The 19,962-nt window shown below is 53.2% G+C and overlaps 1 long non-coding RNA gene across 3 annotated transcripts; it reads right to left on the minus strand.

The window, feature by feature from the left end:
* Positions 1–5,542: 5,542 nt before the first annotated feature.
* Positions 5,543–17,176, minus strand: LOC102148390 (uncharacterized). 3 transcript variants are annotated; one of them, XR_011433600.1, is made up of 7 exons: positions 17,046–17,176; positions 14,615–14,772; positions 8,410–8,610; positions 7,254–7,360; positions 6,875–6,978; positions 6,439–6,545; positions 5,543–5,916 (listed from the first exon to the last, which is right to left on the minus strand). It is a non-coding gene; the product is annotated as an uncharacterized lncRNA (long non-coding RNA). The 3 variants fall into 3 exon arrangements; XR_002804713.2 differs by lacking the exon at positions 6,875–6,978 and adding an exon at positions 12,223–12,273 and having other exon boundaries at positions 17,046–17,167; XR_011433599.1 differs by lacking the exon at positions 6,875–6,978 and having other exon boundaries at positions 17,046–17,167.
* Positions 17,177–19,962: the final 2,786 nt, after the last annotated feature.

The following is a 19,962-nucleotide window of genomic DNA, read 5'->3' on the forward strand; positions in this document are numbered from 1 at the left end:
GCGGGGGCCCCCGGCGCGCCCCGCCGCCCCCGCGCCCGCCCCGCCGCCGCCCGCCGCCAGCACCAGTGAGGCCACAATCCACCTTTGTGCGCGTCGCCGCCGCCGCCCGCGGAGCCCAGAGAGGCGAGCGCACCTCCGCGCCGCCGCCGCCGCCGCCGCCGCCGCCGCCCGCGCGCCCCCGGGCCGCCACCGCCCCGCCCGGCCCCACCCCCGGGCCGCCCCGGCCCCGCCCCGAGCCGCCGCCCGCCCCGCCCCCTACCCAAGGCGCCGCCCCCGGCCACCTCCTGATTCGCCTCCCGGCCGCCCTAACCGGCTCCCGGCTCCCCAGGCCCCGCCCCCTGCCCAAGGCTCCGCCCCCCCCGCCGCCACTGGCCACCCCCTGACTCACCTCCCGGCCGCCCTGACCCGCTCCTGGCTCCCCAGGCCCCGCCCCCTGCCCAAGGCTCCGCCCCCCCCGCCGCCACTGGCCACCTCCTGACTCACCTCCCGGCCGCCCTGACCGGCTCCCGGCTCCCCAGGCCCCGCCCCCGTCACCTCCAACCCCGCCTCGGACCGACATGGCCCCGCCCCCGGCCCGGCTTCCTCGGGCCACAGTCCGAGCCGGCCGGGTCCCTTCCTCCACCCCCGGCCCGTTATGGCCCCGCCCATTTCCAGGCAGCGGGCCTCCGCCGGCCTCCGACGCCCGCCACGCTCTTCCTCTAAAGGCTCACGGGATCCCGCCTTGACCGCTCGTCCATCGTCTCTTCACCCACCCTGGCCCCTCCAGACCTGCGTCCACCTTCTCCAGGCCCTTCCCCCACGGCCCTCCCCTAGACCGACCTCTGCTCCTGAAACCCCTCCAGCAATTTGGCCCCTCCCATCGCCCCTTCGGGACCTGTCCCCCCACCCCCCACCCTCCCGCCGCTGCCCAGCGCAGGAGTGACTTTGTTCCCCGCCGTCCTCGTCGTCACCCTCCACTCCTCCATCAAGTTGCCAAGTCCAGTTTCCTCTGGAAACTTCGTCCGCAGAACCGAGAAAGAGGTGAACCCCCCTCCATAAAGAGGTCTACTGGGGGGCACGATGGCAAAGTCCTTCCCGTCCCCGCTGACTCCTTTGCCTGGCACTGTGCAGGGTGTTGAGAAGGGCTCTGAGCCTCGGTTTCCTCAACTGTACAATGGAGGTCTTTGCCAGTATTGATTAGGTATGAGCGGGGGGTTGAGGGGCGGGGAGGTAAGAGGTCAGCTGGGCACTGGTTCTGATGGCCAACGCCCGGCATCCATCCGTGTGCGGGCCTCTGCTGATAGAGGAAGACCCAAGAGAAGCAGCCGGAGGTCCCCTGGTGGCTCACTTTCAGGAACCGGGAGATGGAGATGGAGAGAGTGCTGGGGGGTCCCAACTAGCTAAGTCTCCAACATCCTCCCCCGGCAGTCACCTTGGCCTCCACTCCTCAGACCCAGACCCATCAGGGAAGGTCCTTCCTCAGGCGCCACCCCCCTTCCGGTCTTCCCATCCTTGTAAAACTTGCTTCCTCATTACCTTTGGGTTCCTGTGTCGCCTCCTCAAAGAGCCTTCCCTGACCACCCTACCAAAAACGACAACTTCCCTCCCTCTCTAGCCCCTGCCCTGCTTCTGGTTAGGCTTGGCCAAGGCATTTGTGTTCTTATCTGCTTCACAAACTCCCTTTCCTGCACGCGTCCCACACACACAGGGTTACCTCCGCAGATTCTGTGCCCTAGAACCAGCGTTGAGCCAACTCATCCCACTTTTCCTGGCATCCAGCCCAGGGCAGATGCCAGAAAACATTTGTTGAATGAAGAAATGAACATTGCTTGGGCTCTCTCCTTTTATTTCAGTAATACTCCAGGTATTGTCCACATAGGGAATTTTTAAATGTCAACCAGTGTCGAGTTATATTTTGGACTTGAAGAGGGCATGAGCAGGCCCATTAGGGCATATTCTATTTCTTTATCTGGGTACTGATTACATGGTGTCGTCAGTTTACAAAAATTAAACAAGCTGTAACTTCATGATTTATGTACTTTTCTGTATATAAATATTCAGAATATAAAAATGAATTAAGAATAAAAAGATTTAAAGTCCTTGAAAAAATTCTGTTTAGCCATATTTCCTATAACAATGAAAATGCTCTTTTCTGCGAAGGTGGGAAAATGCACTCTTAGAGAGACCACTGAGAAAAAAAAGAGTATGTAGGCAGAATAATGGCCTCCAAAGATGTCCACACCCTAAGCCATGGGACCCTTGACTAGGTGGTACCTTACGTGGCAGAGTGAACTCTGCAAATGTGGTTGAGGGTACAGACTTCGAGAGGGAGAAATTATCCTGAATTATCTACAAGTGCCCAATCTAATCACATAAATTTTTTAAATTGGTAAAGGTTTCTTGGCTGTAGTCAGAAAGAGATGTGATGGCAGAAGAATGACCAGATAAATGCAACATTGCCAGCCTTAAAGATTGGAGAAGGGGCCACAAGTCAAAGGATACAGGGGCTGGCCCGGTGGCGTATCGGTCAAGTTCACGTGCTCCACTTCAGGGCCCGGGGTTTGCTGGTTTGGATCCTCATCGTGGACGTACATATCCATCATCAAGCCATGCTGTGGCAGGCATCCCACATATAAAGTAGAGGAAGATGGGCACAGATGTCAGCTCAGGGCCAGTCTTCCTCAGTAAAAAGAGGAGGATTGGCAGCAGATGTTAGTTCAGGGCTAATCTTCCTCACAAAAAAAAAAAAAAAAGAATGCAGGCAGCTTCTAGAAGCTGGAAAAGGGAAGGAAATGGATTGTCCATCAGAGCATCCAGACAGGAACCAGTCCCACCTGTGCCTTGGTTTTAGCTCCGTGAGACCCCATAGAACTTCCAACCTATACAACTGCAAGCGAATAAATTTGTGTTGTTTCAAGGCACTTAATTTGCATTAATTTGTTATGGCAGCAAATACAGTGAGCAAACCTGAGATGAAGACGATCATGTGAGCTCTCAACTCAAGAGGTTTATTTTGCAAACAACTCTAGAGCAATAATAAAGCAAAGTTTAGCAAAAAGAAAAATCACCATAACCCAATGACTTTCATAAGTCAGCTGCTCCATTTTTTTAGCGTTCCCTCCTGGTATGCCTAACCACCATTCTCATGTGTATGATTGTGACTGTGGTGTTGATGGTTCATGTTTTTATCTCTAAATGTTGGGGCTGATCTTATTCTAGAGCCAGACAGAACAAACGCTCCCTGGGGCCAGCCTGCTGGCATAGTGGTTGAGTTAACATGCTCTGCTTTGGCGGCCTGGGGTTCACAGGTTTGCATCCTGGGTGTGGACCTACAGAGTGCTCATCAAGCCATGCTGTGGTGGTGTCCCATGTACAAAATAGAGGAAGGTTGGCACAGATGTTAGCTCAGGGCCAATCTTCTTCAAGCAAAAAGAGGAAGATTGGCAACAGATGTTAGCTCAGGGTCAATCTTCCTCACCCAAAAAGGAACAAATTTGGGGCTGGCCCAGTGGCATAGCAGTTAAGTTTGTGTGTTCCCCTTCAGTGGCCCAGTGTTCACCAGTTCAGATCCTGGGTGTGGACCTATGCACCACTTGTCAAGCCATGCTGTGGCAGGCGTCCCACGTATAAAGTAGAGGAAGATGGGCACAGAGGTTAGCTCAGGGCCAATCTTCCTCAGCAAAAAGAGGGGATTGGCAGTGAATGTTAGCTCAGGGCTAATCTTCTTCAAAAAAAAAAAAAATGCTCCCAGAGAACTCTTCTCCCATTTTCTAAGTGGGCGAAAGGCCCAGGGACTTAGAGAAGGTTAGAGAATATTTGTTAGAGAAAGTGCCAGTTCAGCTGAGAGCTGCTGGCCACCAATTTTCTCTTCTCTGGTCCTCGGTTTACTCTCTGTCCGATGGTGGGCAGGACAGGATGATCGCTGAGACCTCTCCCGGCCTTAATGTTCTTCGAGTCTATTAGTTGGGCTCCAATTGTTCGTCTTTTCTCCTTGGTCTCCAAGAGGAAAAGACAGTCAATTCCCCAGCACAGGGCAGGCGAAAACACCCCCACCTCAGCTCAGTGACCACATGTTCCAAGGGGCAGGTTCAAAGGCCCTTCCACTCACCCCTGATAACCCTTAAACTACTTTTTGAGGCCATGTGAGTGTGTTGTTAGCAGCTTCCCGGCCTGACTTCTCCCTTCTTATGACTCATGGTTCTCCTTTGCTTGGAATCCCTATTTCTCAGCCTTTTTTTCATCCAGAAAATTTAATCCAAACACTCCAAGTAGGTTGCAACAGCCCCTCCAACGCTGGGTTTTTCTCACCTGCTGCCAAGGTGGGGGAACTACCTGAAAAGGGCCCGCGCCTCCCTCCCCCGTCCTCCAGCCTCCACCTCGCGCCCGGCACACGCCAAGTATTTTCTCAGCCTCAGCTGTTGACAGAAGTTCCATTGTTAACACTCCACTTTATTTTTTCTTTAGTAGTTCCTTGCTAAAATTCCCCTGGGGGGGTAACCTTAAAATTATTGTTAGGCACCAACACGTCAGTGGGAATAAAGGATTCAGAGGAGATTTTGAAAGAGGAAGTACCTGATGGCACTGGAGGTTGGGAAGATACATACCAACGTTTCTTAAGGAACTGCTTCATGCCAGAAGCTTCATGAATGTGGACAAGTGTAATCCTGAGCCTTGGAAGGCAAATCGTGTTCTTTTCATGTGTCAGGTAAGACAACCCGGCGAGGCTGTCATGCTCAAGATCACACAGCAAGTCAGACCTGGAGACAGGATTCTGACCCTCTTGAGGCCAGGAAGGAAGAGACACCAATGCACACACCATCTGGCATTAACTCATTCCTCTCCTGCTTTCAGGAGGGAAAGCCCCGTGGAGAATGGATGTTGGATGATAAGTTTGTTTGTTTGTTTGTTTTTAGGAAGATTAGCCCTGAGCTAACACCTGCCACCAATCCTCCTCTTTATTTTTTTTGCTGAGGACGATTGGCCCTGAGCTAACCTCCGTGCCCATCTTCCTCTACTCTATATGTGGGACACCTGCCACAGTGTGGCTTGATAAGTGGCGTGCAGGTCTGCACCTGGGACCCAAACTGGTGAACCCTGGGCCACCAAAGCGGAGCATGCAAACTTAACCACTGTGCCACCAGGCCAGCCCCGGATGATAAGTTTTGAAAGGAGAAGGCCCACGTCATGGAACCACAAGGCAGTGGGGTCATTGCCAGGAGGTACAGTTGCAGGGTGCCTAAGGTCAAGGGTGGGGGGGCAAGTGAAATGTGGGCAGGGATGAAGTAGGGAGAGGCTTTGAACCATCAGGAGGAAGATCTGGGACCAATGCAGTTAGAGCTTGGGCAAGTCCCTTCTGCTCCAGAGCCCCCAGCCTCCCGCCTGTCGAAGAGGAGGCTGAACCAGATGCCCCTTGGGCCTTTCCAACCAGGACATTATGGGAGTTATGTAGGGTGAAGCCGGGCGGGGAACCAGAGAACCTTTTCCCAGCTCTCCCGGGCTCCTGCTCTCGGACCTGCTGCCTGGAAGTCACTTGCTCATCCATAAACACGCAGCCTACAAGATGTAACGTTACGTCATCTTTATTTTTTATTTGGAATTTGTAAAAGTTTCAGTCCGTTTGAGAACTCTGTGGGTTAGACTTTCTCACGGAGCAAGAATTCTGAGAACGCTGGGTAGTAGATAAGAAGTCAGAAAGTACAGGTTCCTGGTATTTTATCTTAATTAGCAAATGTATGTGGGACTGACTCTGTGCTGGTCGTCGTTTTATGACTTTTGTAAAGGCCGACACTGACTTCTGCGACTTAGGAACACCGTTATCCCTCTTTTACAGATGAGCCAGTGAGGCACAGAGAAGTTAGGTATCCTCTCCGAGGTCATCCAAGCAGAGTCAGGTAGCCAAGGAATTCAAGGGCAAGGATGTTACTGGCACATTGGGTTCTTATTGTCCGCCAGGGTAGAAATCAAGAGCGACAACAAAGCGGGGAGTAGAAAGTAAAAGTTGATTAGCTTGTGCACAGGGGAGGCAGAGGGGAGCCGGGGCGGAAAGGAAAGGGGCAGGTGACTGGCTCATGAGGGAGCGGGATTGTGGGGCTTTTATGAGGCGAAGGCTGGGGAGGAGGCCCTTGTCACGGCATGCAGAGGTGCCTGTGCTTTCACGTAGCATGCCACCTCATGCGACGCATGTATCATTAACACGCTAGCTCTCCACCCTGGGTGTGATTTTTACTATGCTAACGCGGCGGGGGTCACCTTCAGTGGACTCCTAGGCGCTAGGGCCGTGAGTAAGCGGGGGGAAGTCCGGAGGCCGTGGGATGTGGATCTTGGGGGCCTCGGTCTGATTCTCCTAGCTTCCTGATTGGTTAGGGGCCTTATCTTGTTAGGCCCAGGGCCTTACCGATGGTTCCTGTCTCAAAACTACAAAAATCCATTCAGAATTTTTTTTTTTTAGAAAAAACTTACAATTGATGAGGGTCCGTTTGTGTTTGAGATGATGTGGGCAGAGCGACTCAGGCCAACAAGGGCCTGAGGATGGGCCTGTCTTCCCAGCCCCCAGCATGGGCCTGCACCTGGAAGGTAAATGTTGAAGGAAAGGAAGAAAATTAACAACTGTCTTCTACTTCGAGTCGGGGAGGGAATAGAAAAGGGAGACGCATTTCTTAAACACCCAGCACGTGCTGAGTTCTTTGCATCCGGCTCATTTAATCCTCACATTAACTGCATGGTTGTACCATTATCCTCCCCATTTTACAGGTGAGAAAACAGGCTCAGAGATGCCAAGTAGCTTACTCAAGGACACACAGCCAGGGTGCCCACATACTTTGAGAAGAAGGCAGTGCCTGTGTTTGTATATTTTGATCTCACTTTAGTCGTATTGATAGATTTATCTAGCACTTACTATGTGAAGGCTCATTGCCAGATGTTTAGAACCCAACAGCTGTCCCTTTGGTGTGATGGTGGTGTTGGCAGCAGTGGTGCATCTTGGGAGCGGCAGGAAAGGGGCTGGATTAGAGAGAATGTTTTGGCATGTTTTGAGGCCCAGCCACTGTATGGGATCTCAACCCTGGGGAGTCACAACCAGATGCTGCTTATGGGACCTCATAAACGAGACGGACATGGGCGTGTGAGTTTCCTGCGCCTGCCCTAACAAATGACCACACCCGGGTAGTTTACGATAGAAATTTATTCCCTCGCCGCTCTAGAGGCCAGAAATCAGAAATCAAGGCATCTTCAGGGCCGCCAGCCCTCCGGGGCTCTGGGGGAGGACCCTTCCTTACCTCTTCCAGCTTCTGGGGGCTCCTTGGCTTGGGCTGCAGCATCCAGCTTCTGCTCCATGGCCTCCTCCCCGGCCTCTCTGTGGCCCAAATCTTCCTCCACCTCTTTCCTATAAGGATGCTCGACATTGGATTTAGGGCCCACCCCAAATCCAGGATGCTTTCATCTTGAGAGCCTTAACTGTGTTACATCCGCTAAGACTTTTTCCAAATAAGGTCTCTCACGTTCTCAGGTTCTGGGTAAACATATCTTTGGTGGGACCTTAGGGGCCACAATTCAACCCGCTGTACTGGCTTCTGCTACTTCGTGGGTGAAGCATCCATTCCATCTTCTTCTCCCCACGGGCCTGGATTTTTCCCCTAGGTCCCACTCAGCCCCCATTTCAGTCCATGTGGGTGAGCACTGGAGCTGGGCCTGGCCCATCAGAGCAAAGCATCTCTCTGGCCTCAGCGATTGGTCCAAGTCTGGTCTAATCAGACCCAATCTCGGGACTCTGGTTGTCTCTGCGGCGGGCTCCTATGAGGACAGCTGCTGGCAGCCACCTTGGTAGCAGGAGGGGTGGCCTGGCTGAGAACGGAGCCCACACAGAGGAGAGTGGGGCCGAGGGATGGAAAGTGAAGCCCAGTCTTTCCGTTATAGGAGCCAGCACGCTCGCCGTCCTGCTGAAGCCTGCTGAGTGGCATTCCTGTCCCCTCACAGAAATCAGATTTCCCTCTGCCTCTCTCCTTTAAGAACACTTGACATTGGATTTAGGGCCCACCCTAAACCCAGGAGGCTTTCTTCTTGGGGGCCTTAACTTAATTACATCTGCAAAGACTTTTTCCAAATAAGGCACATTCTCGGGTTCAGGTAGATACATCTTGGGAGAGGACTGAGGGGCCACATTGGATTGTGACCCAAACGGACGTACCCCATGAGCCCTTACTTAACCGAGGGTGCATTTCAATGGCACAGTGGCTGTCAGGGGCCTCCTTACTGGAGATGAAAATGAGACAGACAGCAGCGTGTGAGCTCTTGGCAGGATCCAGGAGGCCTCTGGTCTGGGCACACACGGGAGATGGAGGCCCAGAGAGGTGCGACCTCCCAGAGATCATGCCTGTGGCGCCCTCTGCCTAGAACACCCTCTGACCCTCAAACTCAGCTCAGGCCCTCCCTCACCAGAGGGAGGCAGGCAGGCTGGCTGGCGATGCACGTCGTCCTCCTGCTGGAGCCCCATCTGTCCTCCTGCACCCGGAATGACCCTGTCGATTCTGCTGCCGCTGTTTATGGATCTTTTCTTCCTCCTTGGCGATGCTCTTCTGCTCACAGAGTACACTGATTCATGGGATGGAGCTGGAGCCCTTCCTCTTGAGTAGGTGTCTGCAGAGAGAATTCAGGAGGTCTGTGAACTTGGGTGGAAAAAATTCACCTCTTTATTTTCACTGCTTCTAACTTAAATTTAGCGTTCTTTCCATTACTATTGCAGGCTACAGACCACAGAAATAGCACAGATCACAGTAGTATCGGCAATTTTGTCACCAGCGCCCACAGGGGACCTGGCAGGCGGGTGAGTCAGATGTGGTTGCTGTCCTCCCAGAGCTGCCCCAGGGCTCCTGGCAGTGGCATCATCTCCTATTCGAGTGTGGGGACGACTGTGGAGAATCGGCAGGGACTGGAGTCAGGCGGGCCTGGGAGGAGGACAAGGCTGCTGCAGGGGACCGGAGGAGGGGCCGGGAGTCCTGAGCTGGGGTTGTGGCCATGGGAACGGGAGAGGGGAGGACACGGCGTCCAAGCGTATTGAAGAGGTCGCAGTGGCAGGTCTTGGTGGCCCACGTGCTGTGCAGCCTGAACCCCATTGCCCCTCACCCTGAGGCCTCTCCCCTCCCCAACTTTTAGGACACCAGCCCTGCCTCCTCTGGCACTTTCAGAGTCAGGTCCTCGAGGCTCGTCCTGGGCCCAGCTCCTCACACCCATGGCACCACCGTCCATCACACCCCAACGACTGCGCACGGCTGCCTCACCTCCAGCCCTCGCCTTTGCTGCACCCAGCTGACTGCTTGACAAGTTCACTGACACCTGAAAGGACCCCTCAGCCTGGTCCCCAGGTCTCCTCCTCCTGCAGGGCCCCCTCACAATTGCTCGAGCCAGAAATCTAGGGTCTTCCCACATGTCCCTATCGCGCTCACATCCAATCCATCTGGTGGTTTTATCTTCTAAGTATTCTCAAGTTCCTCTGCTCCACCCCATCCCCACTGTCACCACCCTAATCCAAGCCTTTGGTTCTTTCGCCAAAACTCTTTTAATGATATACTTGTGAAACGGGCTCAACACAAGGTTGATGTAAGGGAAGCCATATTGTAGAAAAGAGACCATGTTGTAACTTTGAACGACCTCTAACTAAGCCAGCTGGATATGCACCCTCCAGGAGAGCCACATGCTCTGTAGATTTTATGACCCCTGCTTGTGCGTATGCCTCCCAGCAGATCGTGCCCTTTGTGTGGTCACAAAATCTGATGACCACGAAGGGACTCGAACCCTTAATCTGTCTGCTCGCCCCGAGACAAAAGCCAATCGTCAAGAGGCAAGATCGTGGCAGAGAAAGGGCATTTTATTACAGCTTACCAGCAAGGGGGGAGACGGCTGACTAATGTCCAAAAGAACCATCTTAAGGGGCACAGAATCTTGAAGCAGTTATATAGGCCAGTGGGTTATAGGGGAGGGGGTTAGGAATGTTGACCCTCTGGTGTTACAGACTGGGAGTTGCCACATCAGACCTTTCAGTTTCATTGATGATGGCTATCAGTATAGACTCTCTGTTTGGGGGTCATCACATTCCTAAGGAACTCAAAAGAATGAAGGTATCGTCTTAGCGCAGCTGGGAGGTATATGCACCAGCATGGGTCATAAAATCTACAGAACAGGTGGATCTCCTGGAGGGTGCAAATCCAGCCGGGTTAGGTAGTCAGAGGTCATTCAAAGTTACAACATGGTCTCTTTTCTACAAAATGGCTTCCCTTATGTCAACCTTGTGTTGAGCCGGTTTCATTTGTTTTCTGTTGCTGTGTAACAAACCATCACAAACTTGGTGGCTTGTCTTCTCACAATTGCTGTCAGTCAGAAGTTCAGGCCCAGCATAACTGGGCTCTCTGCTCAGAGTCTCATGGGCTGAAATCTTGGTGCTGGCCAGGGCTGAGTCTCATGTGAGGCTCGGGGTCCTTTTCCAAGCTCACGTCATTTTGGGCAGAATGCATTTCCTTGCAGCTGTAGAATTTACAGAGGCTGTGTCTTCAGGGCCACAGGAGTGCCTCTCTCTGACTTCCCTGGACTCCTCCTTTGAAGAGCTCACCTGATTAGCTCAGGCCCACCCTGGATAATCTCCCTTTTGATGAACTCAACTGATTAGGAAACTTAATTACACCTGCAAAATTCCCTTGTGCCATATAACATCATTATAGTAATATCCCATCATATCTATAGGTCTCACTCACACTCCGGGGAAATTATACAAAGGCGTTGGTGATCATTTTAGAATTCTCCCACCACAAACAGCCTTCTTCTTTGAGGACTCCCAGCCTGGGAGGCCTGGCCCCTCCAATCCAGCTTCTGCTGGACAACCAAAGTTGATGTTTTCTATCTGTCTGTCTATCCGTCTGCCTATCTATCTATCTATCTATCATTGACCTATCATTGATCTATTTATGTTCCCTTCTTTCTTTGCTATTATTTTTTTTCCTCTTCAATATGAAATGTTTCAAATAAACCCAAAAAGAGAGTGAATAGTATAATGGACATTTCTTGTACCTATCAGCTAGATTTAGCAATTGTTAATATCTCACCTAATTTTCTTCATTTGTCCTTTTCTTTAATATTTTAAAGTCAGTTTCAGACACGATGATCACTCACTCCTAAATGCTTCAATATGTGCGTGGATTTTTTTAAAGGGACATTTTTCTCCATAACCACAATATCATCATCACCCCTAATGAAATGAACGATCATCCTTTCTAAACCTCACTCACATTCAAATTTCTCTTATTGTCCCCAAAACATTCTTTCCAGCTGGGTGTCAAATCAGGATCAGGGTGATCTTTCAAAAATCCAAATGTGAACGTGTCACTTCCCCTATTAGCACCGATGGCTTCCTGGGCCCTGGGATACAGACCCAAGTCCTGGCCTGAAGGTGACAGGACCCACTGGCCCCCTCGTGCCCTCCTCCCTCAGCCCTGCCCTCCCGTCCACTGGCCTTTCAGTTTCTCAACAGGCCGTTGTCCTTCCAGCCGAGGGACCTTCATGTCTGCTGGTTCCTCCACCTGGAAAGTCTTCTCATCTTTCTGATCCAGTTCAGCCATCACTTCCCCAGGGAGGCCCCCAGAAACCCCAGAACCAGGTCCAACTCTTGTTTCATCTGATCTCTTGGAAACCCTGTTTCTGCCCTGAACCTGCTCCTGTCCTTCAGAGAGCCCAGCTGGATCCACAAGGACCCATTCCTGGGGGTGATTTCTTGGCCACTCTCTCACTCCCTGACCAGCCTGGAGACCTGAGAGCAGGGTCACGTCTCTTCAACCACCGTTATGTGCTCCATAAATATGCATTTAGTCAGTGAATGAATGAGCGAACCCAGTGTGCGAGGACTGTGCGGTCATCAGAGGAGTTTGCAAGCCCCTGCTGGCCAGAGGGGAGTTGATGACAAGAGAGATGACCCCAGAGGGACGGGGCCAGCCCCTATCTTTCCCGATTCCTACCACCGGAGACCCCAAGGGAGGCTGGCCAGGGCTCATCTTCCTTCTCGCTTCTTGGCACTGTTCTCAAGGGAAGCATGGCTCTGGTGACACAGGCAGGATGAGTGGCCACGGGGCCTGTGCACTGGCTGGGGTCTGCATCTGCTCCCTTCAGTCCATCTCCACACAGCAGCCTGAGCGACATCTCCAAAGTCGAAGTCAGATCCCACCATCCCTGTTCCCATCTCATGTAGAATAAACCCCAATTCCTCACCTCCGCCTATGCCCCTTGTGATCCGGTGCCTGCTGACCTCACCGAGTGCTCCTAGAACCAAATCAATGGAGTGACGTCAGGGAGAGGAGGCTGGGCTGCCTGCCAGCAGGGGGCCTCCCCGAGGAGGAGGAGACTGACGCTGCCCAGGAGAGAATCTCGGAGCCAGGATGGAGCTGGAGCTGAGGCCTTGAGGCAGGAGACACCTGGCCAGGGGCCAGCAAGGAGGACCCATGGGAGACAAAGTGAGAAGACTGGCAGGAGCCATAGCAGGTAGCCCTAAGATGGGCTTCTCAAGGTCCACACAGTATATTAAAAATATTCGAGAGCCAGCCCTGATGGCCTAGTGGTTAAAGGTCCGTGCTCACCGCTTTGGCGGCCCAGGTTCAGTTCCTGTTCACAGAACCACACCACCCATCCATCACTTGCCATGCTGTGGTGGTGGCTCACATAGAAGAACTAGAATGACTCACAAACCAGGATATACAACCATGTACTGGGGCTTTGGGGAGAAAAAAAAAAAAGAGGAAGATTGGCAACAGATGTTAGCTCAGGGTGAATCTTTCCCTGCAAAAAATAAATAAATAAATAAATAATGTTTGAATTAGTTGGAACAAAACTGAAAGTTCAGAAGTAGATGCACACATATATGGTCAACTGATTTTTAACAAAAGTGCAAAGCAATTCAGTGGGGAAAGGAAAGTTTCAACAAATAGCATTGCATCAGTTGGCTGTCCAGACGCAAAAAAATGAATTTTGACTCTTATGTCACACTACATACAAAAATTAATTTTTTTAGGTCTATGAAGTGAATCATAGACCTAAATGGAATAGTTAAAACTGAAACTTCTAGAAGAAAATGTAAGAGAAAATCTTAGTGACTTGACTTAGGCAAAGATTTCTAAAACAGGATACAAAAACCACAAACTATAGAAGGAATAATTGACAAATTGGACTTTATCCAAATTTTTTAGAGTTTGCTCTTTGCAAAACATATATCTAACAAAGGACCTGCACACTTTCTAAAATGATGTTTCTCAGCCTTTTTTCCTTCCTCAAGGAGCCATCTTAGGCATTTTTTTTCCTGATCACCCCCATGAAAATTTAATACCGCAGATATTGGTTTCTGCACCGTATGTATATCCCTGCTTTCTACATAAAAAGAGTGTGTTTTAACCAATTTTCACCCCCTTGGGGGCAAGACTGCCCCTGTTGAAAATGCCTGACGCAGAATAGAAAAAGAACCTTTATGACTAGGCAATAAAAAGATAAACAATCAGTTTTTTTAATGGACAAAGCATGAGTCATCGTTAGGGACTGTGACATCATCACGTGGTACCACCATACACACCAGGATGGCCCATAAACAGACTGACCATCCCAAGTGTCGGCGAGGACTCGGAGGAACTGGAGCCCTCGTACACCGCTGGTGGGAATACAAACGTCCATCCACTTTGGAAAACAATTCGGTAGTTTCTTTTTTTTTTTTGAGGAAGATTAGCCCTGAGCTAACATCTGCTGCCAATCCTTCTCTTTTTGCTGAGGAAGACTGGCCCTGAGCCCTGAGCTAACATCTGTGCCCATCTTCCTCTACTTTATATGTGGGATGCCTACCACAGCATGGCTTGCCAAGTGGTGCCATGTCCTCACCCGGGATCCGAACTGAGAAACCCCGGACCGCCAAAGAGGAACATGCGCACTTAACCCTTGTGCCACTGGGCCGTCTCTGGAAGTTTCTTAAGAAGTTAAACATACACCTACCACGCGACCCAACAGTTTCACTCCTAGGATTCACCCAGGAGAAATGAAAGCACGAGCTCAGAGACTTGTACGTGAACGTTCATAGTAGCTTTATGTGAAATGGCTAAAAGGAAAAAAGGAAAACAGCCCACTGTCCACCAACAGGTGACTAGATCCACAAATTGTATACCCTTACAATGGAATACTGCTCAGCAATAACAAGGAATGAACCATCAATCCATGTACCATGTGGAGGAAGCTCAAAATAATTATACTGAGCCAAAGAAGCCGGGCAAAAAGGAGAACATGCGGTATGATTCCATTTATAGGAAATTCTAAAAATGCAATCAAATCTATAGTGACAGAAGCAGACCACTGGTTGACTGGGGGTGGGGTGGAAGTGGGGGATGAAGAAGGATGGATTACAGAGGGGCATGAGGAAACTCTTGGGGGTGATGGAAATGGTCATTATCTTGACTGTGGTGCTGGACTCACGGATATATATACATACACAGTCGTGCGTTGCTTAATGACAGGGACGCATTCTGAGAACTGCGTCGTTAGGCGATTTCGTCATTGTGCGAACATCATAGAGTGAACTTACACAAACCTGGACGGTACAGCCTACTACACACCTAGGCTATAGGGTACTAACCTTATGGGACCACTGTCGTGTACGTGGTCCATCGTTGACCAAAGTGTCCCTATGTGGCGCGTGACTGCATATGTCAAACTTCACATATGTGCCAAACTCATCAAGTTGCACACTTCAAGCATGTGTGGTTTATTGCACGGCAATCGTGCTTCAAAAATCTGTGCACACAAAGTAGAAATGTGAGTTAGTTGCCAATCTCAAAAATGGAGTGATTTCAATTTTTTTCTAAATCTGTATTTCTGACTTTACTTGAAAAAGGCAAATGGCTGGCTGCGTCTGGCCTCTCCTGTCAGGATAGTGGCAGGCGGCTGGAGCTGAGGCCACCGGGCCCCTCTGGACCTGGCCTGGCTGACCCTCCCGGTTTCTCTCCTCACTGCATCACCTTCTGTGGGCTGGGGGTAAGGCCCAGGAGAACTGACAGGGAGCTGGGCCGGGTTTGAGTAGGGGTGACGCAGATTTGCTCCTGTAGACCCTTGTCAGGTGGCCAAATAAAGGCCCTCCAGTCGGGCTGTGTCCAGGGGTGGCCAGGGGTGGCCGAGACGAGCCTTACACACCAGGTGTAGGGCTTTATCGTAGAGCCGTGATAGCTCCGTTCATTCATGATGGACACCACAGCATCATATGCAGTGTCACTGTCCCATTTTACAGATGATCCTAGGGGCCTGGCTGATGGGGTGGGGGTGAGGAGGGCAGCAGGAACCATGCAAAGACTCCTTTATCCTTTATTTCTTTGTTAGGTTGCTGAGTCTGTGAGGCACAGCCCAGAGCCAGGCTGTCCTGGAGGTGATGTGAGCCGAGTTCTCTGCCCCCACGCCCGTCTCCCCTCTTCCTGGGGGACGCGGGGGAATTGGCCTTACATCTGTAGCTCAGTGCGTGAGTCAGTCCAGCTGTGGGTAAATATTTGCAGAACTGACTTTGGCCACATCCCTTCCTCGCTTCCTGCTCAGTTTCCCCATCTGTAACGGGGAGGTAGGCTTGATGCTTTCTAGGGGTCCTGATATTCCAGGATTCCCTGAGGATACACCTCCTCTTTGCCTCCGAGCTGTTAATTACCAAGATCAGATAGGAAATGTGAGCCCTTGGAGGCTCTAGAAACAGGTTCCATCTTGTGACTCAGAATTTGCCCAGAGCTCTGCGCTCTTGTGGCTCAACCAAGTCCACTCTGGGGAACTTTGAGACCCCAGGCATCTTGGGGAGTCAGAGGAATCTCTCACCTCTGACTCCTTACTATTCTCGTGCACTGAACAAATAAAACAAACAGACTCCATTTCTCTTCATGCTTTGGTCTCCAGGAAGCTCCAAGGCACTTCCTGACTTAGAAACAGTGGAGGGGCTCCAGTAACTGTTCCTCTTAGGTTTGCTTCCTTACAACCCTAAGGAATGAGGTGGCACATTGGGACATGCATGTCCACACCTGGTCCCTCCCGAGCTACCACATGGAGGAAGGGCCAGAAGCAGCAAGACCTGTGGGGTGTTGATCCCAGTGGCCTAGGAGAGAGGGGGTCCAAGGCAGGGGGGTGGAGAGGAGGGGACATACGCCCCACCCTTGGCCACTGCATGGCTTCCTAACTGGGTTCCCTACTTGCACCCTCCGGCCAGCCTGACGTCCACCCAGCAGCAAAGGAGTGGCTTCCGAGAGCCAGACCCTGCCCTCGGGCAGCTCCCTTCTCCTGTGAGGAGGGGTCCACCTCTGCACCCCGGGCCCACAAGACCCTGCGCCCCCACCCTCCACCCCCTGCCCCTCGATGACCTCATCACGTCCTATCACCCCTCCCCTCCCTCATCTCCACAGCCCTCTGCCCGGAATGCTCTTCCCCAGCCTCCCGGGGCTTCCCTCTGTGCCTCCTTCAGCTCCCATGGCCTTCCCCAGCCACCTGTGAGAAAGCACCTGGCCCGCCTCTCTCTCTTCCCTCACCTGCTCCAGCCACCCGTGAGCCCTCACCGCCCCGAACCCGGCAGACCTTCCTAGGTTTACTGACTGTGTCCCCACTAAAAGGTGGCCTCCATCAGCACAGCGCTTCTGTCCCGTCCGCCGCCCTGTCTTGGGGTGCAGTCCGGCACGCAGGACGAGTTCAGTATTCTTCGTTGCACGGTTTGAAAGAGAAGGCGCATGGTGTCTGCCCCGGGACAGCAGCGGGAGTGGGAGTCAAGGATGGCGCTGACTCCAGGGGCGCTACTCTTCTTACCATCTTCTCTCGCCCAAATTCCCCAACCTTCACACCCACCATGTTATCCCCCTTGGAGGACGGGGTCAGAGAGGGCGGGCCCAGACCCTGCCGCGGTGTGACCTTCCTGGACCCTGGGCACTTTCACCTTTGTCGGACCCTTCCTCCATAGATAATGATAATGCTAATGATAGTAATAATAATAATAAAAAATTAAAAGTATTTTACGACTGCCTTGAAAAGACAAATGTATCAAAATTACATACTAAGACATTTTCTTCTACGTAAAAGTTCGTTCTCTTCTGATTCTAACGGAATTTACTGAAGTCCGCCGCGGGGTGGGCGAGGCAGCATCCCCATCCCCGCCCCACCCCGCGCCCCCGAGTCCGAACCGCGCAGGGCGCCGCCAGGGGGCGCCCGACACCAGCGCGCGGCCTCACCGGCGGCGGGTGGGGGTGCCGGGCGGGGAGGGGCGCCGCGCTCCGCAGGCCGGCCCGGCTGTGGGGCTCTCACCCACCCTCTGCGGTCCCCGCCGCGCCAAAACCCCGCTCCGTGCCCCTCATCGCCTCTCTTCTCCTTTCAAGACCCACTTGAGGTACCACCGCCTCCAAGAAGCCTTCCCGACTCTCAGGCTGGGCCAGGCATCTCTGGGCTCGCACAGACCCCTGGGGCCCGGTCCACACTGTCGGCCACTCTTTCCTTCTCCCAAGACAGTGGACAGTGAGAACCCCGGGCAGGGATAAGCCTGGGTCACACATGACCCCGGAATGGCCAGTCGGGGAATGGATTCCAGGAGAATAAATCTGGGAGCTGGAAGCCCCACGCAGCTTTCCTGGGTCATTAGTGGTGGCGGTCCTCGCCCCCCACCCCATGCTTGCTTAGGGCCTGAGTGGCCGCGGATGTGCGGTACCCTGGCTCCCTGGCCCCCACCCCCATCCCATCATGTCAGCTCTGCAGTTTCTGAGGACTGATCATTCTTCTTCCAGAGTCTCAGGAGCTGCCCTCCCAGCCTGCAGGCTGACCCTGAGTGGGGGGGACCCCAGGCTTTTGCATTAGGGTCCCTCGGTCACGCATCACTGCCTGCTGCCTCCTGTTTAAGAAGAGTGTACAGCTGGGGCAGAGGGTCGTTTGTCAGACTCATCGCCAATTTGTGAGCGATAATAAAGTACTCAGAGATGTTTGGACATTATTTTCTTACAATGAGTAAATTAGAAAGGATCCAGTTGTCCTTGTAGTAATCTGTTTCACTCATGTGTTTTGACCTTGCAGGAGTGGCTGGCTCTGCAGACTCACATAGTGTGTCTGGCAGGCTTGATGGTTTCCAGAAAGGCTGGAATGAATGTTCTAGAACACTCAGCCTTCTGTTCCCCAGGGTCCTCTGCTGACCTCAGGCTCGCACATGCACCATGCTAGCTGTGTGGCCTTAGGGAAGTTGCTCAACTTCTCTGTGCCTCAGTTTCTTCATTTGTAAAACAGGATGGTGATATCAGAGCTTCTGTCCCCCCCCCCACCTCATTTTTGGGAAGATTAATGGGACAATGCCTTCAGAGCACTCAGGAGAGAGCCCAGCACAGAGGAAGTGGTCGGAAGGGTTAGAAGCTAGCACTGCCGTCAAGCGTGGGGTTTGCCATCACCTGCTCAGGGAAGTGGCAGAGAAAGGAGTGAAGCTGGCCCAGCCCCAGGGCAGTTGGGCTTGTGAAGTCCGTCCTCGGCCCCCAGAACCTCTCTCCTCATGCTCCTCTCTAGCCCTGACCACGTGGCCTATGCTTTTGTCGTCCCCATCGCCTTAACTGAGAGCTCCTGGAGTGGGGCAGGGGCTGGTGGGGGGGTGGGGGGGAGGGTATTACTTCCCTTTTCTGGGAGAGGACTCTTCACCTTGGGTGGGAGTCAAGGTCCTGAAGGTCATGACCTGTGTATGTGAGCTGAGACAGGCAGCAGAAAGGGGTCAGCGGCCCGCCTGGGTGTAGATGGGGAAGTGGGAGGAGTAATTCAGGCAAGAACACGGGATTCTGAGCCGACCCTGCTGGGGCGGTCCTGGACGGCTGCGCCCGGCTCTTCCCTCCGGGCCTTGGTCTGCCCACCAGACCACATCGGGGTTGATCTGGATGCAAACAGAGGACCCTTCCAGCTGGCCGGGCAGTGCCTGGGGTGGGTGGGGCTGGGGGTGAGGAGTCCAGGCTCCCAGTGCCCAGCCATTACCCGGGGCCTGGCCCACCCCGCCCCCTCCATCCTCAGCGCCCACCTCCCCACCCCGAACCCCTGAAACACTCAGTGTGGCAGAGCGTGCACAGAGCCCACGGCCTCAGACGCAGGTTCAGGTTCTGGCAGGAGCTGGGAATGTCCCTGCAGCCTGCAAGCCCCGGGTCTCCTCTGTAAAGTGCAGTGACGACCACCATCCCAAGCTGCGGCGGGGATGAAGGGGCACGCTGGAGGGGGAGGTGCCTGGGAGCTGTAGAGTGCTCCCCCTTCCCACACGGGGCCTGCTCTCATCCCCCCCTCTATGACCCATGCAGCGTTGGCCAGAGGGGGTTGCCAGTGGGAGTGACTGAGCACCTGTGGCCCGAGTGGCCGAGGGAGAGCAATTCTGAGCCAGCACAGGCCTTCTGGGGCCGGCAGGAGAGGCGCCCCCAAGCCTGTCAGCCTCCAGATCGCACAGATAAGGAGAGGTTAATGTCTCAGCCGGGCTGCATTCCAGAGACGGACAAACCAGTTTGCCCCTGCTCCTCGGAGAAGCCTCAGCTTCCCCAAACATGAGGGGCCGGGGCCAGGGCCCCCACTGACCTTCCTCTGTCCTCGGACCACCCTTTGGCCTTGACACAGGGGTTCCAGTGGGTCTGACTGCCCTCAGTCCCCCATGCCCGGCACGTCACTGGGCAGCTGGTGGGACTGGGGGACGTTCATTAAACTGAGGTTGCGAATCAGCTCCCCTGCCACCCCTCAGGTGTCACTGGGGGAGAAGGTGCCGCTCGCCCTGCAAACTCTCTGAAGCCCAGGGACAGGTCCCTTGTCAGAGAACCAGCCTCACAGATCCCAAGGGGACACCGTCGGGAGCAGGAAGAACACCGGGGTCTGACCACTGCTCTGAGCAGCTGGGCGGCTTGGCCTAGCCACTTTCCCTCTCTGGGTTCCAGAGCCTCAACTATAAGAAAGGGGATTAGAAGGCCTAAAACCGATGTCCCGATT

Source organism: Equus caballus, chromosome 28 (assembly GCF_041296265.1).
Source record: "Equus caballus isolate H_3958 breed thoroughbred chromosome 28, TB-T2T, whole genome shotgun sequence".
Classification (NCBI taxonomy): Eukaryota; Metazoa; Chordata; class Mammalia; order Perissodactyla; family Equidae; genus Equus; species Equus caballus.